This window comes from Lissotriton vulgaris, chromosome 3_1 (assembly GCF_964263255.1).
Source record: "Lissotriton vulgaris chromosome 3_1, aLisVul1.2, whole genome shotgun sequence".
Taxonomy (NCBI): Eukaryota; Metazoa; Chordata; class Amphibia; order Caudata; family Salamandridae; genus Lissotriton; species Lissotriton vulgaris.
This window is the reverse complement of record NC_141689.1, coordinates 152,850,907-152,873,936: the sequence shown is the minus strand read 5'-3', so window position 1 is coordinate 152,873,936 and position 23,030 is coordinate 152,850,907. Positions and strand designations below refer to the sequence as shown.

General features: G+C 47.0%; 1 protein-coding gene across 3 annotated transcripts in view; it reads left to right on the top strand.

Annotated features, from left to right (window-relative positions):
• LOC147726133 (phospholipid-transporting ATPase ID-like) overlaps positions 1-23,030 on the top strand; it is a 795,656-nt gene that overhangs the window by 121,897 nt on the left and 650,729 nt on the right. The window contains exon 1 of one of the 3 annotated variants that reach the window (XM_086960239.1): positions 1,075-1,348. The exons of the other annotated variants lie outside the window; for them this stretch is intronic. The gene's annotated coding sequence lies outside the window, so the exon portion shown is untranslated. Of the gene's footprint in view, positions 1-1,074; positions 1,349-23,030 lie in introns of those variants that run through there. 3 annotated transcript variants of the gene reach the window in all.

The following is a 23,030-nucleotide window of genomic DNA, read 5'->3' as shown; positions in this document are numbered from 1 at the left end:
TGTTACCTGTAAACATGAGGCTGTACCTTGCAGGTGAGAGCTGTGTCTAGTCCTAATGGTGTTAACTGTGCACATGAGGCTGTACCTTGCAGGTGAGAGCTTTGCCTAGTCATATAGGTGTTACCTGTAAACATGAGGCTGTACCTTGCAGGTGAGAGCTGTGTCTAGTCCTATAGGTTTTTCCTTTGCACCTGAGGCTGTACCCGGTGTTAGATAATGCCAGACTTTACCAAAGTGCTTTTATTTTCCATCTCATGGTGGCTTCGTTCTGGGTTCTGCCTTGCCTGTGTTATGGATTTCCAGGCTCCCAGATTCCGGGGCGGTTCTGTGGTGTAGAGACAAGGGCCCTGGAATCAAAGAGGTGCCAGTCCTAGGCCAGGGTGCCAAGGACTCTGCAGCTCCTAGAAGTGAGAGGTTCATAGTGGGCGCGCGGCCCTCGGGTATAGCGAAGCCTCATTGTACCCGTATCCCCGACCTCTCCGGGGATCACAGCTTTCTTTGCTGCGTTCACTTAGGGTTGAGGCGTGATGGGAATACCTGCTTGTAATGGTTAATACAGTGCGGATTCCCTCTTTTGCACAAGAACTTATTTTTATATTTTACATCCAGTGCATGAACCATCCCCACCCGGCTTTCTCTCTCTCCTTGACTTTATGCTTGTTCTTGGCAATGTTCATCGCTTCGCTGCCTTCTGGCCAAGCTCGCGAAATAAAAATACCATGTACATACATTCAAATAAAGTTTTAATATAGTGCTGCATGCCTCCCTCTGGTTCCTTCAAAGCGCTAGGAAGTTAATCACTGACCCGACCTGTTGGGTAGACGAGAAACATGGTGTTAAGGGGGGCAGGGCAGTTCCTTCTTTTTCTTTACTTTTCTCGGCCCCCTGGGGTGGGGGCGCAGCTCTGGACATGACCCACACATGCACGGCGTGCTTGTTGCTGTCACAAGAGGTGGCGGGGCTCAGGCGCCGTGTGCTGCGGCCTCTCCCTCCACCCTCTTCGCCGTCAATGAAATGTCGTGGTTTATTTTAGCTCCCATGTTCCCTATCTACAGGAAACAGAAAAAAAATGATGAAAGCCTGGCCCCCGGCCAGCGCCCCCGACAAGCACAGTCGCGGAGCGCTGGGAGTAAACAGAAGTGAAGCCAGGCGGTCTGTGGGGCCGGAGCGTGGTGGGGTTTGGAGGTCTGTGGGGTCGTGGGTGTGATCCTCTGCAGAGTCCCCGAGGGCTGCCAGGGAGTGCTGCGGGGAGGGGCTCCGAGAGGCAGCGCTTGGAGGGAGAGCCGAGGACAGCGCGCTGCTTGGAGGCTGAGCGCCTGGAGCACGCAGGGGAGCCGCTGGGCGCTAGGTGAGTCTTCCGTGTATTCTTTTCCGTCTTTCTAACTTTGAATGCTCGAACGTTTCCGTGAAAGTAGCTGGGCTCGTAAGAAGCTGTTTCTCTGCGTGCAGCCCCGGTGTGTACGGAGTGCGGCTCGGCTGCTCCCAGCTCTGCAGCCTCTTGAAAAGCTGCGTTTCATCTTTTGATTAACACTCACTTGGGTGAAGATTGTCCCTTATACGCTTCTAGTCTGCTTTCTAAGCGCAGCCAAGTCATTTAGGGGCGTGGCTATAAGATTACTGCTTGCTGTTACTGACCAGGCTGCGGGATGGTTTGCCCAGGATCACACCGAGTAGTTAAGTAGGGAAGCGGCCGACAAGACCCTCACATGTCATTGTTATTGTTTCGGTTGTCATATCTGCTGGCGCTCCATGTTAAAATGCCTGCCGTTGGTGCGTTCCTTTTTTATGTCTCCCTGTTGAAGAACATTCTGCTCACCAAAAACCAGAACTATTTTTTTCTAAAGAAGGTGAGCATGGTGCTTCGAGTAACGACACCAGTGCTGCGCGTTCTGTTGCTAGCTATAATTTTTTTCCAGAATAAACATCTAAACGTTCAAGGCTCTGTGTCCGGCCGCCTGCCTCCAGATGTGTGCAGCAGGAAAACCTCTGTAAAGTGGGAGCAGGCAGGCCTGACAAAGTCCCTGCTTGAAAATACCAGAAGTGCCTTGATTTGTCTTTAACCCTTGAGGGTTGGGCACGTCGGTCTTTCCAAGGCGTGCTCGAGGCAAGAGGCAAGTTATACGGCAGCCTCTGTCCCTGGGCCTCAGGGGGCGCTGTGGTGTCCGAGGTTATAGGAAATGTATAGTTTCTTCAGAACGTTCCTGGTGTGAGCTCACCTCCTCACTCTAGTACAGTTTTTTTAACCTGAAACATTCACTTCCAAACTCGGCTTTTAGACTGGGCCAACATTGTGTGATCCTCGGCAAATCTGCTTTCTACCCGGGAACGACTTGGAAGGGACAGAACATTATCACTGCTCATAACCTACCATCACAAATTCACTGGCAGAAACTACCACCGGTTCCAAATGCTGGGAGAGCAGGTGATTTACAGAGTTTCGTTCCTAGCGTGAAATGTATTTACATCAGGGAGGAGGTGCAGTGTGTGCAGGGCACCGTGAACCTCCTGCCCAAAGGCTGCGCATGCCTTGCGCGAAGCAGGAAGTCCATTCACAAGAGCATTAATACACCCAAACGTCCAAGTCACTATCACTAAAAGTGCAAAGAGGGCACAGTACTTTTTATGTCTTCTACATGTATATGATTATTCCAATGTTAGATGTTTTCCCACCAACTCACAAGCCAAGTAAAGGAGTACCACAGGAGTACTATTTTACATACTCTAAAAAGCTCCTGTGAATGGACCCTGTAGTGTTGTGTGCGTTGGTAGGGGGAGCAGGGAGACGGGGAGATCAATCAATCAATCAATCAGGGGTTGGTAAAGGGCAGTTGCGCTCCCGTGAGGGTCTCGCGGTGCTCGCGGGGCGGCTCCATTGAGTGCTGGGGTCATCCTGAGAGCCAGGTATTGAGGTCCTTCCTGAACTGGAGCAGTGTAGGGGGCGGTCGTTCCAGGCCTTGGCTGCGAGGTGGGAGAAGGACTTTCTTCCCGTTCTGGTCTTGTAGATGCGTGGTACGGTGGCCAGAGCGAGGTCAGCGGATCGGAGGTGTCTCTTGGGTGCATGAACGGAGAGGCGGTTGTTCAGGTCTGCTGGTCCAGTGTTGTGAAGAGTGTTGAGTACGTAAGTAAGGAGTTTGAAGGTTATTCTTCTTTCATTGGGGAGCTAGTAAAGATCGCATAGGTGTTAGGTGATGGGGGATGTCTAGAATCAGTCTGGCTGCAGCGGTCTGGACGGTCTGAAGTTTGCACAATAGTTTCTTGTTGATTCCGGCGTAGATTGTCTTAAGTCACCAGTGCACTTGAATACACAACTAATGTTTAGAATGTGTACACAGCATTATTTGTATATACAATAAGGGACAGATGTATGACCGTTTTTTGCAGTCAAAAACAGGAATTCGGCACGTTTGCAACAGCAAAATTGGTTTGCCCCATGCACAAACCATATTTTGCGAGTCTCTAACCTATTAGTGACTCGTAAAATGTGGTTTGCGATTCGGTATTAGGAAGGGGCGTGCCAAGTGCTTCCCTTCCTAATAGTGAGTCTAACACCTATGTATGATTGTTTTGCGACTGCATTTGTGGTCGTAAAACAATCGCAGTTTACCACCTACCTCAAGTTGGTGGTAAACCACTCACAAATGGGAAGGGGTCCCTTTTGTGATTGGGTGCGAAAATATTTTTTAAGAGTAGACCGTGGTCCAAGGGACCACTGCCTACCCTTAAAAAACTGAAACTGCAAAGATTTAATTTTGCTTTTTTAAATGCATCCCGTTTTTCTTTGAGGAAAATTTGCTGCATAAAAAAAACTGCTTTATTGATAAAGCCGTCATAGACATGGTGGTCTGCTGACCCCAGCAGGCCACCATCCTTGTGAGTGCTAGCCATTCCCAATGGAGTCGCAAATTGCGCTTGCCTCATGAATATTGATAAGGCATGCAATTTGTGACTTTTGTGACTCCATTTGGAATCGCAAACAGTGTCTGAGACACTGTTCTGTACATTCAGTTTAGCGAGTCGCAATTCTGCAATTTACGACTCGCTAAACAGAATGGTCGTATATCTAGCCCTAAATCTTTTGGAAAAAGGCATAATCTCCACGTTATGTTATCATCATTTGTATAGCATTTTCCACAGTTAATACGACCCCAAAGCATTCTGCATAGGCACTGTTTGCCATTCCTGTAAGTTACACGTTTTCTGCTGCAGTCCTGAACCGGAGGTGTGAACATAGTCTAAAGCGACAGTATGCACAAAGAATGTGATAAAAATGCCGCATATGACAAGAATGCCGTTTGTGAACATTCATTGCTTTCCTTTTGCGTTAAAACTTGCACTTTTCTCTGGGTTTTTGCGAATATCTTTTCTGCTAAATAAAAAAAAATGACTGTTGAAAGCAGTTTTGCATGATGTTGCTTGTTTGTGCAGGCACAGCCGGAATCTGCTGACATTCGCATCCAGGACCATCCACAAACACTATTTTCTGTTGCAATAGTTTGTTATTTGAGAGAAATATTAAAATAGCTCGAATGTGGCATCAACCGATCAGGTCTTTTTGGCATTTTAAAGACACTGCGGCTAGGAGTCAGCTCAGAAAGCTGAGGATGGGCCCTCTGTGCTTGGCTGCAGCCTCATGAGTCTGGAAATATTAAATATTTTTGCAGGTGTCACATGGGGTGTGGTGTACTTCTCAAACAGGGACTAGAATAACTCCAGGGCTTGAGCCAAACATCGTTTAACAGCATATTTCTAGCTCTTAGTCATCTACGACTCCCCTATTGCACTCATGGGCTTTCATGTAGTGCCCTAATGCATTCTGGGACTTGTAGCAATCAATCAGCATTTGCAAAGCGCAGCAGTGTCACCCCTAGGGGTTTCTGGGCGCTGTGTCTCTGTTGAAGAGCCAGGTCTTGAGTCTCTTTCTGAAGTCAGCCAGCGAGGGGGCTGTTCGGAGCTGGGGGAGGTCATTCAAGGTATTGGCAGAGATGTAGGAGAGGAGCGGCCACCGCTGTGGGGGCGACAGATGCGGGGGTTTGTGCGAGGGCGAGTGGAGAGGAGCGCAGGTGGAAGTTCAGTCGGTGGTTGAGATAGGCGGGTCCTAGGCCATGGAGGGCTTGGTAGGCGTACGTGAGGGTCTTGAGCTGGCATCTCTTCTGGATGGGGAGCCACATTCATGTATTCATAGCTCATTTCAGTTTGACCACCATGCGAACGCTGTAATAGTGATAAATACGCTGTTTTTAAAATATCCTTCATCGAGTAGCTCATGTTTGTAGAAAGGAACCCGTCCTGCTTGTCAAGGATTACCTACGAACATCCTTCTCCATGCTCTAAAGTGCTTGGACACCCCGGGCCTTAAGCGCTATACAGATCTCCTGATATATTTATATAACAGTGGTTTTAAAAAACGTGGACAAGGCCCAGTGGATGACTGAGTGCTTTACACAAGGGCAGATTTGTGCAAATAAGGACTAACATTTAATATGATTTATAATTACTACAGACTCTAGCGCTTAAATATCATTGTAATACAGTTGACGGTCTAGTAGCTGGGGTGGGCGGAGCTAGGTGGGCTGAGGGGCAGAGGAGGAGACAGGACATGATGAGGGCAGTTAGAGTAGGGACAGGGTCGATGCTGGATGTGGACAATAAAGCTCCAGTGATAAGCATAAAGAGTGTCTATGATTATTTGTAGCGCGATGCTGCAACTGGCGACGAGGGTGGGATGAGGCAAACTCACCATTCACAATACCCCACAAGAGCGCCCTGTCCCAGGCTGCCTCGAGGCGAAGAGAACGCTGCCCAGGTGAAACGGAGTTGCTGCTTGAGCAAAGAAGCTGGCAGCAGGTGACCCTACCCCTCCAGCAGTCGAGAGGGACCCAAGAGGGAGCCGAAGCACCGAGCGCTGAACCGCTCGAAGAAGAGACGCTGTTCGCGCCAAAACGCGACTCGCGTGGGAAGCGTGCAAAACTGGTGAGCGCTGCACAAACAGAAGTCGGGAGCCCACTCCGACTCTGCCAAGCCCCAGAGTGAATGAAAAGTGCCTCAGTGTGGAGGACATCACCCCCACGAAGGTCTGCGGCCCCCATGAAGGTCTGCTGCCACGCGCTGCTGAGCGCGTTAAAATTGGAGCCCGAGTGAGATCCGACGTCGGAAAACCTCACGCCGGATGCGCGAGTTTCGGCACGCCGCCGCCGAAGGACCCTGCAAAGTAAGGCGGGAGCCCACCCCAACCTCACCTGACTGTAGCAGTGACCAAAGGGAGCCGAATCTGGAGGGTGCTGCCCTTGAAAACGACTGCCGGTGAGTCCTGTGTGAAGGAACTGGGTCAAGTAAAGAGAGAGAATGTAGTGCCTGCAGATAACTACGGCGGCCATTTTTGAGTCGGGCAACTTTTGGGATATCTCCCCTGTGCAAACTGTAGGTGGCCATCTTGAAGTCAGGCATAGAGAAACAAGCATTGACTAGAGCAAACAAACAAGCATTGGCAAGAAGGGATAAACAAGCATTGGTTAAAGCAAATAAACAAGCATTGGCAAGAAGAAATAAACCAGCATTGGCGAATAGAAATAAACAAGCATTGTCAAGAGTAAATAAACAAGCATTGGCAAGAAGAAATAAACAAGCATTGGCGAGCAGAAATAAACAAGCATTGCCAAGAGTAAATAAACAAGCATTGGTAAGGACAAATAAAGAAACAAGAGCAAACAAAAGGGTAAAGGGGAAACAACGACACAATGGTGACCCCCAACAACTCACCACAGCGGAAACCCTCTGTCGCAGGCGGATCACACCTGCGAGCTCCGGAACCTCTGACCGTGACCACGGGAGGGAGCATGGACCCCAAGTGGCAAGAATGGTTAGAAGACTTCGAAGACTATATTGAGAGATCCAAAGTGACTGAAGATAAAGAGAAGTTAATTGCCCTCCACAACCTAGCAGGCCGGGAAGTAAGCAAAATCATAAAAGACCTCTCGCCTGCAGATACTGGAACCTACGACAAAGTGCGCGAAGCACTAAATAAGAAGTTCCTCCACAAGTGAAACGTGGATTATGAGCGCCATGCGTTTCATCAAGCGCGTCAACCAAAAGAGGAAGCAATGAGTGCATTCATCACCCGGTTGCGACGGCTGTCGAGACATTGTGAATTCGAAAATTACTCGCCTGACCCTGCCATCAAATCGCAAATCATAGCCGGCTGCCACTCAGAGACACTCAGGAGGCGATTGCTGAGGAAACCCCACGAATTGGAGGAGATTGAAGAAATGACTCGTATCTACGACCAAGCGGAGGAACACGCCGCCACCATTGAAACAGGACACAGCGTCAGTCACGAGAAAGCACACTGTGTTCAAGAACCGCCTCACAGCAGAAGGAAGTATTCGCAGGAGAACCAATGGAGACCCAGACCGTCATCACACCAACGACGCCCGGAGTACCGGAGAAGAGAACCAGGGCGAAGGGACCGAAAGCCGGAAAGGACCAAGCGATGTTATCGGTGTGGATATGATTATCCTCATATAGACTCCTGTCCAGCTATGGGACAGCAATGCAGGAAATGTGGGCGATCAAACCACTTCGAAGCAATGTGTGGGGACTACCACAAGGAACGGCGCAGTGAAACGACGAGATCGTCCCGCTCGGACACAAAAAAACATCACATTCGAGCTGTTCAAGGAGAATCCATGCAGTCGCCAAGCTCATCCCATTCCAGCCGAGAATCACGCAGGTCACGATGGGAACGCAGATCCCCTTCTCGGGGCTCGAGATCATCATCCTCCAAAGACTCGACTTACACTGTGGAATACTTGAACATGATTGCGGATCCTGATCAGCTAAAAAAGTATCCACGTGTTGACATCAGAGGGGGGAATCACGACACCAAATTTGTAATGGACAGCGGAGCCTCGCTGAACTATATTCCAGTTACAGAACACGAGAAAATGGTCCCGAAACCACCACTGACTTTTGCACCAGTCCGCGTCTTTACGTGGATGTCCAAGATGCCACTTCCTTGTCTGGGTAAATTCCACACAACGCTTACCCATAACGGCATCACCATACAGGCGGTCATACATGTTATCAAAGGACCTGAAGCCGACTGCCTACTCAGCCTCCCCACCGCAGAACGTCTTCGTCTGGTTGAAATCCTATTCAAAGTCAACGACAATCAGGACTGTGTCAACAAGTTTCCCAAATTATTTCAAGGCCTAGGCAAGCTGAAAGGATGTCAAATCCGGCTACACATTAATGAACAGATCAAACCCGTTGCGCAGCACCCACGACGAGTTCCGTTCCATCTTCAAAGTGCCGTCGAGGACGAACTTCAGGAACTCCTTCCTGCAGACATCATTGAGCGCACGGATGGCCCGACCCCTTGGGTATCGCCGGTGGTCATCGTGCCTAAAAAAGGGACTCCCAACAAGGTGAGACTGTGCGTTGATATGCGCTTACCCAACACCGCAATTGAAAGGGAGCGACACCCTGGACCTCGCTACATCACCACGTTTGCTACTCACCTAGGACTTTTTAGGTACAAACGGATGAGCTGTGGTGTCTCCTCCGCTGCAGAGATCTTTCAGGAGGCAATCCGTCAAATCATTCAGCACATCCCCAACACCTTAAACTACAGCGACGACATCTTAGTCTAAGGATCTGATGTTCGTGAGCATGACATCGCTCTGGATCACATTTGCCATGCCCTGCTGGATGCGAATTTGACGCTGAACAAAGAAAAATGTGAGTTTCACCAGGCCACTTTGAAATTCTTTGGCCACATTTTCTCAGATGAGGGCATGAAGCCTGACCCGGACAAGATTGCGACTCTGAATAACACCAAGAGCCCGCAGGATGTCAATGACTTGAGGTCCTTCCTAGAGATGGCGAGCTACTGTGCCTGCTACATCCGTGACTATGCGACCATCAGTCACCCCCTTCGGATTCTTACCAAGCTTGGCCAACCATTCGACTGGACCCCTGAGTGTGAGCGGGCGTTCAAAGACATCAAGCGTGCTGTAGAGTCAGCTGACAGCCTCTCATACTTCAACCCCCAACGGAAGACTGAGATCAGTCGACGCCAGCCCCGTTGGCTTAGGGGCCATCTTGGCTCAATATGATAATGACTCTGACCAAAGGCGGATTGTTGCCTATGCCAGCCGCAGCCTCTCTGATCCTGAGAAGAAGTACTCGCAGCCAGAGAAGGAGAGTCTTGCCGTGGTGTGGGCATGCGAACACTTTCATGTCTTCATATATGGCAAACATTTTACCCTGATCACGGATCATCAGGCGCTAGTCACCATCTATGGCAACCCGAAATCCAAGATGCCTCAGAGAATTGAGAGATGGGGTCTCAGGCTTCAGGAGTACACTTTCACGATTGTTCACAAATCGGGGAAGGCAGAGAACCCGGCTGACTACATGTCCCACCACCCTCAGCCGTCTTCAGAATCCAAACCATCGATCGCTGAGGAGTATATCCACTTCGTGGCTGACCAGGCATTGCCACCTGCCATTCCCATGGATGTCATTCGGGAGGTTACCGCCCAAGACACCATCCTGCAAATGGTACTCCACCGGATCCAAACCAACAGATGGAGATATAACCCGCAGGAAGAGGACACCGACCCCACAATCCGGAAAGAGATACAAGCATTCCGGCACGTCTGCGATGAACTGTCGGTCACCACTGATGGAATCATTCTAAGAGATCATCGACTTGTCATTCCTAGTCAACTGCGGCAAGGAGTTGTCAATCTGGCCCATGAAGGCCACAGAGGAGTAGTATCCACCAAGCGAGCGTTAAGAGAACGTGTCTGGTTCCCTTCTCTTGACCAAATGATAGAAGATACATTGAAAGACTGTCATCTCTGTCAGTTGACCGGCAAAAGTAATCCTCCGGCACCACTACAAATGACCTCCCTACCCAGCGGAGTGTGGCAAGAAGTTGCCATAGACTTTTATGGACCGCTACAGTCTGGGAAGTATGTGGTTGCTATAATCGACGAGTACTCCAGATTTCCTATTGCACAAATAATATCGTCCACCAGTGCCTCCTGCACACTCAAGGTGCTCGACGAGGTATTCGCAACCTGGGGTGTTCCCAGAGAGGTTAAAACGGACAATGGGCCCCCATTTAATGGACACGAATTTAGTGCATTTGCAAAGCACATGGACTTCAAGCACAGAAAAGTCACACCACTCTGGCCACAAGCCAATGGCACCGTTGAAAGGTTTATGGCTACGATCAAAAGAACCTTCCAGCAAGCGACGGTTGAGAAGAGGGAGCTGCAGGCCGCTCTGAATGAAGTTCTCAGGGCTTACAGGACGACTCCTCATTCAACTACCGGGCAATGCCCTGTGACCCTCATGCTAGGGCGAACAATGAGAAATCGCATCCCGACATGGGAAGGAGCCCTGCAAGAGGTACTGCCAAGTCACATTCACCAGGAGATGGCCGTGACTGACAGACACAACAAAGACAAAATGAAGGCATACGCCGATGCCAAAAGGAGAGCGAGATCGCCATCCTTGTATGAAGGAGATCATGTCCTCGTCAAGCAGGAGCAGCAGAAAAAGACTGATTGTCGATTTCGTGATGAGCCACTGCTGGTTACTCAACAGAAGGGCACCATGCTGACTGCGGAATCTGAACACCGTCGAATTACCAGAAATGTTTCTCACTTCAAGAGGTGTCCTCAAGACATGAAGGGGCCAGTGACGAACCCTACCAGCAATCCTGCGCTTGAAGAACCTGACCATGGTCACATGGAGAATCAAGGTCAGCAGGATGGGCCCTCACCAAGCGTGTCTACTGGGACCATGTTTTTGCGACCACGTCGTGATATTCAGCCACCAAAGAGACTCATTGTAGAGATGGACTGAAGCAGTGGTTGTCTGTTTTGTTTATTAAGAAAGGGGGAGATGTAATACAGTTGACGGTCTAGTAGCTGGGGTGGGCGGAGCTAGGTGGGCTGAGGGGAAGAGGAGGAGACAGGACATGATGAGGGCAGTTAGAGTAGGGACAGGGTCGATGCTGGATGTGGACAATAAAGCTCCAGTGATAAGAATAAAGAGTGTCTATGATTATTTGTAGCGCAATGCTACAATCATGTGTCTAGCTTCTAGGCGCTAACAATACTTGTTACCAGTCTGCTTCAGTCCTCCTTTGAGCACAGATATTTACCCCTCCCCCAGAGTTGTATTTACTCGGGTTGTCGGTGAGAGCCAGTGTTTGAAGTTTTTTGCAAAAACCATGAGAAAACAAGCCTCGACAAAGCCACAAGGCTGGCGGCCAATGCCAGACCTATTAACTTTGCCAGTGTTTGTTTCTTGAAGGGGAATTTAGTGGCTCATTTCTGTGGGTGTGGTGGGTTCCATTACAATGTCCCTGCCAGCGGTAAAAACCCACCCTTGTTACGCAAGTAGGATTTTGTATCTTTGCCAGTGTTGCTGCCCAGGTGGCACAGTCATCTCTTCTCACAAGTAAACTTCTTGGGTGGGCCCAGCACTGGGTAAGCTCATTCTGCAGGCAGCACCCAGATGCCACAGGCTGTGGGCATGGTGGTACACCCCACGTGGCTCTGAATGTAAACTTCTTGGGTGGGCCCAGCACTGGGTAAGCTCATTGTAACATCCTGCAAATTACGTGTTCCCTGCATTTTTCTCTTTCTGTATTAATCTTGTGTATGTTTAAGGAGCACTATGGTGATAGACATGGTGTGATGAGTCTACTGTTGATTGCAGTCAGTTGCATCTGACACAGGCTGATGGATGGATGGGACCATTTGTACTGCATTAAACTTTTCTACATTCATTCTACTTGGAGCCTCTTCATCTTCATTCTAACTTGAATGTTACACTGAACCCATGCAACAGGAACTTGGTTTCAACATCCAACAACATCATTTTTAATGAATAATGGACTTTCCCTTCTGAAAAGGTAGAAGGTCTTCTTATTCCAACTCTTACTTGATGTAAGTACACTTTCCTTTTATCTATGGGACAATGGACTTTATTTAAGCAATTGTCACACACACCTCAGATCTATTTAAAAGTCTGGAGGTCCCGGTGTGAGCTCATATGGGAAGAGCAATCACCGCACGTCTCACTTTTTAGGTTGGGAGGTTTTCGTCTCACCTATTTAGTTTGGAGACTCCGGTGCGTGCTCTTTTGCCTCTTTTTCATCCTATCTCAATTTTTGGGAGGAAATTGCTTTCAAGTAATGTTTCAGCTGTTTCTGGTGATAACGTTTGGATATTTCTAATTGTTACTTCATCACCTATATGCTGTCTACATATCACCACTGTGGAATGGGGATTTGGTTTTTGATTTCAACAGCACTTTTGAGACATTTGCTGAGTGTTAGTCGTTCTTATTAGTTTTTATTTATTTCAACATGACTAATGTGTTGCTTGCAAGTCTTTGCTACGCTTTGGAATGCTCTTTGCCAGTTCCCTGGGTCGCTTTTGCTGAGCAGCGACCGTCTTTGTGATCGGTGGATTACAACCATTAATGAGTTTGTTTGTCTCTGAACCTGCATCTCTTAAAATTTCTACTGGACTCACCAACGACGCTGTTCTGTCTTGCGTTCCTGATGGCCTGACATGTCATCTCCTGGATAAACAAACGTTTGTCCTTCTGTAGCCACGTCATCACGCTATGTTGGTGGACATTTTGATTTTACTTGAAGGCATAAATGAGTTTCTTTACAGCGCAAGGTTTTCTTCACAGCTGGAAGCTTCGAATAAGGACTTTGCAGCATCTTTTCCCAGCAGAAATACAAGTAAACTTGTTCTCTTCTTAGTTTTGTTTTTTTAATTTGTTTTCTTTTCCTTTTTATTAAAGGAACTTGTTTTTAGTGACATTGACACCACTGAGCATTCTAGTGATCTTTCTAAGGAACGTCTTTTGTGACAATAGTACCACTGAGTAATCTACTAAACTTTGGTTGCTTAATTTCAATATGTTAATAACTTATTCCAAATAGGAAACAGTTTTTTTTTTAATGTAATTTTTTTTTTTGCTCTTGTAATTTAATTCTAGGTTACAAGGAGTATCTTCTCCTCTCTCTTTGATCTTTATCCTCGTTTTCCTCGGTGGTATTATTATGCATAATGTGGCAACTCCTCCCTTTTTCCTATGCTCCCCTGGTGATCCACCAATCAAATGGCAGAAGTGGAAGAAAGCGGTTGAGAGATATGCCAAAGTCTGCAGCACTAATCCTAGTGCTGAAAGGAGAACTGCTCTCCTCCTTCATTATCTTGGCTCTGAGGGACAAGAGGTGTTTGATCATTTGCCCAATGTTGATGATCAGAGCTTGAATGAATACAAGGTTTGCATCTTAAAACTTGACAAGCACTATTTACCCAAAGTCAGTACCATCCTTGAACAATATCACTTTGGTAGGAGGACACAAAATGATGGGAAATCTGCAGAAAATGATGTCACCGCTCTTAGGAAGTTAGCATCCTCCTGTAAATTTGGGGCTCTTCTAGATGAGAGAATAAGGGACCAATTTATGTTGGGGTGCAACGTAGAGAAGGTTAGAAGTGATTTGTGGCACAAAGATGAACCCTCTCTTGATGAGGTCATCTCTATTGCTAAACAAATGGAGCACTCTTTGAAATGTGTGGATATAATTTCTAAACGTGAAAACAAAGAAAACAGCATTCATTCTGTAAAAATGAGTACAAAGGAAAATGATTTTAAAAAATGTACTTTTGCGAAGGCACAAAAGAAAACAGTTAGAGATTTACAACTTAAGCGTTATAGGTGTGGGACTGAAAATCATTTGGCGAATGATAAAAAGTGCCCAGGTCTTAAGTCAACATGTTCAAATTGTAAAAAGGCAGGACTTTTTATTTCTGTGTGCAAGGTCAAGAAGAATAAAGGGAAAGTTCTTGCCATTGCAGATGGCAGTAACAATGATAGTGATAATGAGTCAGAATTTTACTGCGGACAAATTGTATCACAAGTCTCTGACAACCACAAGAAGGGTCCTTTGGATGACATATGTGTTGAAGGTGAGTCTACAAGGGTTCTGTTTGATTCGGGTGCAAAAATCACCATCATTTCTAAACAGTTTTTTTTTAATGAACTTGCCACGGCTGTGAAACTATTCAAAGCTGACATTAAACCCAGCGCCTAAGGTGAAGAACCCATACAATTGTTGGGTTACTTTTTAGGATTGATAGAGTAGAGAAGTAGATATGTTTCAGGTAAAATATATGTCTTCCACAAAGTTGACAGCATTCTTAGCTGGTTTCACCAGACAGATCTTGGGGTGATGTTGGACCCGAATAGTGATCTCCCTATTCTCTTAAAGGAAGATTTTCAAGTTAATGACGTGTTCGCTCAGAACAGTGAATGTGATTATACCACACTTCTCAAGAGAGACTTTCCCAATGTTTTTGAAGGATGAGTTAGGCTGCTTACATGGCTATGTTCATAAAATAAGATTCATTCCTGGAGCCATACCCATAGCTGGTAAAGTGTGTAGTGTACCATTATCTGTGAGGGATGAAATGAAAGGTGAATTAGAGAAACTAAAGGATGATGGTATAAATGAGGAGGTAGAAGGCACTCGGTGGTTGGCGCCAGTGGTGGCCACCCACAAATCCAATGAAAGCCTTCGTTTATGCATCGATTTGAGAGAACTAAACAAGCAGGTCATCATAGACAAGTATCCACTTCCTAAAATTTCAGATATGCTTATGCTCTTACAAGGGACAATGTCTTTTCCACTGTGGACTTTAAGTCTGCATATCATCAGATAAAATTGGATGATAAATCTAAAGATTTAACTGTGTTTATTAAGCCTTTTGGCACCTACAGGTTTATAAGATTACCTTTTGGGCTGGTATCAGCAGCATCTGTGTTTCAGAGAGCTTTGGAAAGAGTGTTGAAAGGTGTTGTGGGAGTGAAAATATATCAAGATGATGTGCTTGTCTATGGGAAGAATGAGGAGGAACATGATGCCAGACTCAAAGAATGTTTTGAGAAATTTCAAGATTACAATCTCACTGTTGCGGGACCTGGACATTGCCGCCATCAGCGACGCCCACACAGGCCACGCCCCTCGCTCGAGAGGCCACGCCCCCCACCGTAACTATATCTGGCGCTGAATACAAGCGCTCAGTCGATAGCGATTTCCTCCTGAGGCGGAAGCCGGGAGTAGGCCTGTCTGTTTGTTTTAATATTTGAGTGTCACTTACTTACAAATCTGCTGTTTTTAACTGCTCATTCCCCACTTGACCAGGGCGCATTCACGCTCATAACTTCACCGCGCAGCGGAGTTATCGCTGTCGCGGGACCTGGACATTGCCGCCATCAGCGACGCCCACACAGGCCACGCCCCTCGCTCGAGAGGCCACGCCCCCACCGTAATCTCCTCCCCCCTATAAAATGTGTAACCCTCGTTCGCGCAGCGGGCTCGCCGATTGCGCGCCAAAGGCGCGCCTAAGGCAAGCCCATCTGCGCCAGACCGGGCCACGGGACACAACACTCTGCTCAACCCCTTATGTATACTTCTGACCAGCTGCGCTCCTTAAATGCCAATTGGCAACTGAATCAGGCTACTCTGTCTTATGCCCACAAACTCGGCATTGCTGTACCTTTGCCCATTACACAAACTCTCCCTCCCCCTACTACTACCACTACCGCCCTCCTCCTTAACACGAGATCGGCTGTTAAACACCAGACTGAAATTTACGACCTTCTCGATTCAAATTTCCCAGATCTTGTTTTTTTAACAGAAACCTGGTACAGGCCCTACTCCTTGCCTAGCGTCCTTGCCTCCCTCCCACCCGAATACTCCATGCTCTGTGCCGATCGACCTGGAAGCAAAGCCGGAGGGGGCGTAGCTCAGATTGCCCGCAAGGAGTTCCATTTTCAGATTCTGGCTTCACCCACACTACCAGCAGCTGACTGCCTTGTAGTGCGTTCCACTTTCATTAAGACCCCAGTCACTTGCGTATTAACGTATCGACCTCCCCAGTCGTCCCCTGACTTCCTTCTTGCCTTTCAAAACCTACTGGCCACCTTGGTGATTAACAACGCCTCTGTTATAGTTCTGGGCGATTTTAACTACTGGCCTGCTGATCCCGCTGAGGATTCCACTTCTAAAGATTTTACTCAATCACTACTCATCTTTAATTTTATTCAACACGTTCAAAGCCCTACTCACATTCGCGGCCACATCTTAGACCAGATATGGACACTTAATATTCCAACGTCCACCCCCATTATCTCACCTTCTTCCTGGTCGGATCATTCCCTGCTTGCCTTCTCTATGGATTTGAATCAAAAAACGCCCCTTCCTGTTCCTAAAAACATCTGGGTTAGGAACTGGAATAAAGTGGACATTCCTTCTCTCTGCAACTCGCTAGCTGCCACCTGTCCCGACCTTATGGGCTCTGACCTTCACTCTCAGGTTGGCACACTCGACCGATGGCTCACCACCGCCTGCGATCCTGTGGCCCCTTTTGAAGCGAACAGCTATCAACTGCTCTCATAAGGCTAATAAATGGTTTAGCCCTGACCTCAAAACTAAGAAATTAGAGGTTAGACAGGCTGAACGAGCCTGGAGACGAGTTTACTCCCCCATTTGTCGGAAACATTTTATCACCATACTTAATGAATATAAAACCTCCATACTGACTGCTAAGACCGAGTATTTTTCCGGACGCATCTTAGCGGCAGAATGTCAATCCCGCGAGATATTCTCCACTGTCCACGAGCTAGCATCGTCGGACAGAGCTTCACCCAAGATCCCCCCTCTCAGGTTTTATGTGATTCGCTCAATGAATTTTTCATTGATAAGATAACTCTCATCAAAGCCAACATCCCCCCCTTCTCCCACCTTCACTGCTCCTCAACCCCCTGAAAATCATTGTTCCCTCACTATTATTCCTCCACTCACCAGAGAATCGTTGCCCCCTCTACTTAGCCGTGTCAAGTCGGGTTCCCCAGCCGATATTGCCCCGGCACACATTCTTAGCCAGCTCTTTCTGGCATGCCCATCTCCTGCCTTGGCCCTATTGAACAACTGCTTCATGTTGGGTCTTTTTCCGGCCTCCCTGAAGACCGCCACAATTTTCCCAATATTAAAAAAACCTGGAGCCGACCCCTCTTCCCCCGCAAACTACCGTCCCATATCCCTTCTCCCTTATTTGGGAAAAGTAGCAGAGTCCCATGTTACTCAGGCGCTTAGCTCCTTTATTGAGAGTAGCAGCTATCTTGCACCTTGCCAGGCGGGCTTTCGCCCCCGGCACTCCACAGAGAAGGTGGTCATCTCAGTTATGAACCAACTTAGGGAAGGTCTTGATACCAACATCCCCCAAGCCCTGGTCCTTTTGGACCTATCCGCCTCTTTTGACACGGTGGACCATTCCATTCTTTTGTCCCGTGTCAAGGCGGCGGGCATAGGGGGACAGGCTCTTGCCTGGATAGGATCTTTCCTGGAGGGGCGCACACAGGCGGTTCATCTGGCTGAATTCTCAGCCTCACCCAGCAGGGTGAATTGCGGGGTTCTCCAGGGCTCTTCTCTCTCCCCTCTTTTATTTAACCTTTATATTTTCCCTCTTATTTTTGCACTCCAACAAATGGAGGTCACAGTCTATAATTATGCTGACGACCTTCAACTTATTTTTAATTTTTCCCCTTCCTCACCAGGAGCCTCTAGCTTCCAGTCGGTTTTACTATTTATCTGAGGTTGGATGAATGCTAACCATCTCAAACTGAACCCGGATAAGACAGAGCTGATCCTGACTGGGGGCAGTGGTAATCCCTGGTCACCATCCTTTTGGCCCACTTCTTTTGGCCCCCCTTCTCCTTCTCACTCTGTCAAAACTCTTGGTATTATGCTCAATCACCACTTGACACTTCACACCCATATAAGCTCCGTTGTTTCCTCCTCTTTTTTTTACTTTACGCATCATTAGAAAAGTTTCTCGGTTCTTTTCTCCCTCTGCACTAAAATTGATCGTCATGGCCATGATTCTGTCTAAAATCGACTATGGCAACATCATCTACAATGGCGCCCCGGCCTATGCACTTCAACGTCTCCAGTTGGTGCAGAACCAGGCAGCTCGCCTGGTATACGGCCTACCAAAATTCCACCACACCTCCCCCCTTCTTATGGCCCTCCACTGGCTCCCAATCAAGCAAAGAGCCCTTTTTAAACTTGGCTGCCTCACCTTCCAAGCTCGGGCTGGCACTGCCCCCGCTTTCATCAATTCTGCCATCACCAATTATAACCCCGTCAGAGACTTGCGCTCTTCCTCCAAATCCCTGCTAGTTGTTCCCCGGAACAAGAAGAGTCGAGCCGGCGGCCAGAAATTCTCGGTGCTGGCCCCCACCTTCTGGAACTCACTCCCCCCCCTTCCTTAGATCTTCCCCCTCCTATACGGAGTTTCGTAAAGATCTCAAGACTTTTCTGTTTCAGCAAGCTTTTAGCCCATAACTCCCTCCTCCCCACAGTATGAAATCCTATAGCGCCAAGAAACTGCCAAGTGAAGGTGCGCTTTATAAATAACTCAAAATTCAAATTCAAATTCAAATACAAGTGTAAATTCAAAAGGTCCTCTATGGATTACCTTGGGCACACCATTTCAGGTCAAGGTGTTCAACCCAAGGCTGAACTGGTCGACACTATACAAAATCTAGCATCTCCCTCCAACAAAGAGTAACTTATAAATTTCTCTGAATGGCAGAATATTATAGTAAGTTTAAGAAGACTTTTGCAGGAATGTGTGTAAATATGCGCAAACTTTAATGTAAAGGTGTGGATTTCATTTGGTCAGATGTTTGTGAATAGGAGTTCAATATGATTAAGGTCATGCTCAAGAAAACTCCCAAGTTAAAAAGTTTTGATCCTTCATAAAGAGCTGTTCTCATCACCGATGCTAGCATGAAAGGACTGGGGGACACTGAGAATGTAATTCTGTTTCTTTCACAAAATCTTAGAGGAGCTGAATTGCGATACTCTGTTAATAAAAGAGAGGCCCTGGATGTTCATTGGGCCATAAAGGAACTAAACAATCTTTTGTAGGGCTTGAAATTTGAAGTACAGACTGATCACAAGCCCCTATGTCAAGTTTTCAACAAGAAAGGCATTGATGCAATTTCAGGAAGGATTTCCAAGTGGGTAGTAGCACTACAGGGATACAATTTTAAATTTGAATACTTACCAGGTGCTAAGAACAGTGTCGCTGAGACACTATCAAGGTTGGTGGCGCAAAGTGATGGTACCTCCAATTCTGATGAGGAAAAACTTAATGCATGGGTTTGTGCTATTGAGAATAGTGGAATGAAGGAGAGTAGATGGGAGTGTGGTTCTGACAAAGAGTTCCTTGAACGGGCTTCTTTACTTAAAAATGGATGGAATCATAAAGTGAAAGGAGATTGTGAGAAGTATTGGCAGATAAAGGACAAATTATCTGAATGTGAAGGCCTTATTTTTCGAGGTACCAGATTAGTTCCTCCTGGTACACTTCGTCAAGAACTTCTTGAGATGGCCCATGAAGGACATCAAGGGATGTCTAAAACGAAGTAGAGACTTAGACTCACTTACTGGTGGCCAGGAATAGATTTACAAGTGTAACTCCTTGTTAGGGATTGTGTACCTTGTTGTATGAGTGAGAAATGTCAGAAACCCAGAGTACAGCCCATGGTCATTAGGCAGCGACCCAAGAAGCCATGGGAAGAGTTAGCATTTGACATTTTGGGGCCTATTTGTGGGAATGGTTGTGAATATTATGTCTTCGTGTTAATTTACATTCCAGATGGCCAGATGGTAAAATCACAAAGTGTATTGATACCAAACAGGTCATAGTGTTTCTCAGGGAGTTCTTTGGTAGAGAAGGTTTACCTGGGTCATACTAACAGATAATGGAACTCAATTGGTATCTAATGAAATGGAAGAGTTCTTACTGAAGTGTTACATCAAACATAAGAGGTGTGCCCTATATCATCCCGAGAGCAATGGCATGGTGGAACGCTTCAACCGTGTTTTGAAGGAAACTATTGACTTAGCCAAACAGAACTGCATGGATTGGAAAGAGGAGGTTATCAGTAAATCCGAAGTTTACAGGGTGTCTTCTCATGCCTTTACTGGACGCAACCCATTTGAATTACTCAAAGGGAGGTGTGCCAACACATTGGTTGCTCCTTTCTGGGTCAATGAAACTGAATCAAAAAGGTTTGAAAGCCTTTGGTAATAATTGGAGGCTCAAAGAGGGTGAAAGAATAAAGGCATATAAGGTACTCTATGACCAAAGAAAAGCAGTTAAAGTTACTCCTGTTAAAGTGGGTGATTTGGTTATGATTAGGGCTCCCTTTTTTCAGTTTTTACGGATTTTTACACATAAATACAGACAGAAAACAATGTGTATTTTTAAAAGTGGATAAATACAGAAATGTTGCTCCTTTTAAGTGACTCTCCATGCTGTCTTTCATGAATTATAGGCCAACAGCTGAGCATATGGACAGCATGGGAAATTTAAAAAAGAGGATGAAATGTGTTTAAATAACGGCATATGTCAGCATACATTTATGGTATAATGCTAGTATTTACCAGTGGATGTATTGTTATGTAATATTTGACAGCTTAAATAGCTAAAACACAACAGACATCAAAGTATGAGTGCGGACCTATCAGTTAAATAAATATGGAAATGTACAGTTTTGCAACTACGTTTAAACGCAAAACACGAAATAAATATGGATAAATACAGATAAAATGGCCAAAAAATAAATATGGATAAATACAGACTGAAATGTTAAAAAAATAAATACCATAAAACCGGGAGCCTTAGTTATGATCAAAGCTTCGTTTGGTAGGAAAGCATCCAACGTGTTTCAAAAACCTCATAGAGCAATCAAAGTGTTAATGAATGCTATCAAAACTGAAGACTCACGCATCTGGAATCTAAACAAAGTGTCTATCTTTAAGAACAGTGAGCTAAAGGTCAATGAGGGTGATTCTTCCTCCTATGCTTCTCTGTCAAGTTCTGCAGAGTAAAGTAAAAATGGGAGTAATCTAAGAGACAAGAGAATTATGAGACTACCTTTGAGGTTTGAAGATTATCAGATGGTATAATATGTGTAACTGGTCTTTACTGGATTAGATGGAGTGCAATTCCTACCTAGCTAGTTTTTTTTGTGTGTTTACTCTTCAAAGTTTTGTGTGTAGGGGAAGGTGGATAACATCCTGCAAATTACTTGTTCCCTGCATCTTTCTCTTTCTGTATTCATCTTGTGTATGTTTAAGGAGCACCATGGTGATAGAACCTGGTGTGATGAGTCTACTGTTGATTGCAGTCAGTTGCATCTGACACAGGCTGATGGATGGATGGGACCATTTGTACTGCATTAAACTTTTCTACATTTATTCTACTTGGAGCCTCTTCATCTTCATTCTAACTTGAATTTTACACTCATGCTGCAGGCAGCGCCCAGATGCCACAGGCTGTGGGCAGGGTGGCACAGCACACACCCTTGTGGCTCTGAGTGTAAACTTCTTGGGTGAACCCAGCAGTGGGTAAGCTAATGCTGCAGACAGTGCCCAGATGCCACAGGGTGGAGGCAGGTTGGCATACCCCTTGTGGTTCTGAGTGTAAACTTCTTGCGTGGACCCAGCAGTGGGTAAGCTAATGCTGCAGACAGTGCCCAGATGCCACAGGGTGGAGGCAGGGTGGCATACCCCTTGTGGCTCTGAGTGTAAACTTCTTGCGTGGACCCAGCAGTGGGTAAGCTAATGCTGCAGACAGTGCCCTGATGCCACAGGTCATAGGCAGGGTGGCTCACCCATATTGGCTCTGAGTGTAAACTTCTTGCATGGACCCAGCACTGGGCAAGCTCATGCTGCAGGCAGCGGCCAGATGCCACAGGCTGTGGGCAGGGTTGCACAGCACACCCCTTGTGGCTCTGAGTGGACCCAGCAGGGGGTAAGCTGATGCTGCAGGTAGCTCCCAGATGCCACAGGCTGTGGGCAGGGTGGCACATCCCTCGTGGCTTAGAATGTAAACTTCTTGGGTGGACCGAACACTGAATAAGCTAATGCTGCAGGCAGGCAGCGCCTAGATGTCACAGGCCGTGGGCAGTCTGGCACACCCCTTGTGGTTCTGAATGTAAACTTCTTAGGTGGATCCAACAGTGGGTAAGCTAACGCGGCAGGCAGTGCCCAGGTGCAGGGTGAACCAGCACGACCCGCGCGGCGCTGAATGCAAACTTCTTGGATGGAGCCAGCACTGGATAAACTGATGCTGCAGGTAGCGCCCAGATGCCATAGGACCGTAGGCAGGGTGGCATATCCCTGTTGGTTCTGAATGTAAACTTCTTGGGTGAACCCAGCACTGGCTAAGCTAATGCTGCAGGTAGCGCCCAGATACCACAACCCAGAGGCAGGGTAGCACACCCCTCGCGGCTCTGAATGTATGGGTAGCTGGGCTGGTGTTGAAGCTGACAGGATGAGTGCTGCAAGGGATGCATAGCATTCCCTCCATGGGAGGCACTCTCTTGTGGTGACATTCTTGCTGCTACCTTTTCCTCTCCCATGGGTTGGCGTTATCTGTTGGGTATCGAGGCATTGGGAGTGTTGTAGAAGTACGAGCACTCCTTTGATGAGAGGCTACAGAGTTTGGCACTAACCTTGCCTCACACTTGAATATTGACATCACAAATATGGTTCTGCCATCGACTGCAGTGCTCAGGCACAAAAGCATCAATCTGATTATTACCCCAGGGCTTTATGCGCTGTTGTATGCTCACTCCTTCATCGACGAGGGCCTATAATGCTGTTAGAATATTCCACCGGTTGAGGGACGCATGAAGTAATTAATCAATAAGTGATAGATGTGCTGGAACTGAGCAGCAATAGCATCATATTGGGAAACAATTATGCACACAATTACGCAGGTTAGCGGAGTCACTGTGTCGCCCGAGCCCAAGAGATGCCTCCTTAACATCTGGGAACCCACGGACCTCAACCACACAGGTCAAGACTGGGCAACGCTGGGTATGATGCTAGCTAAACG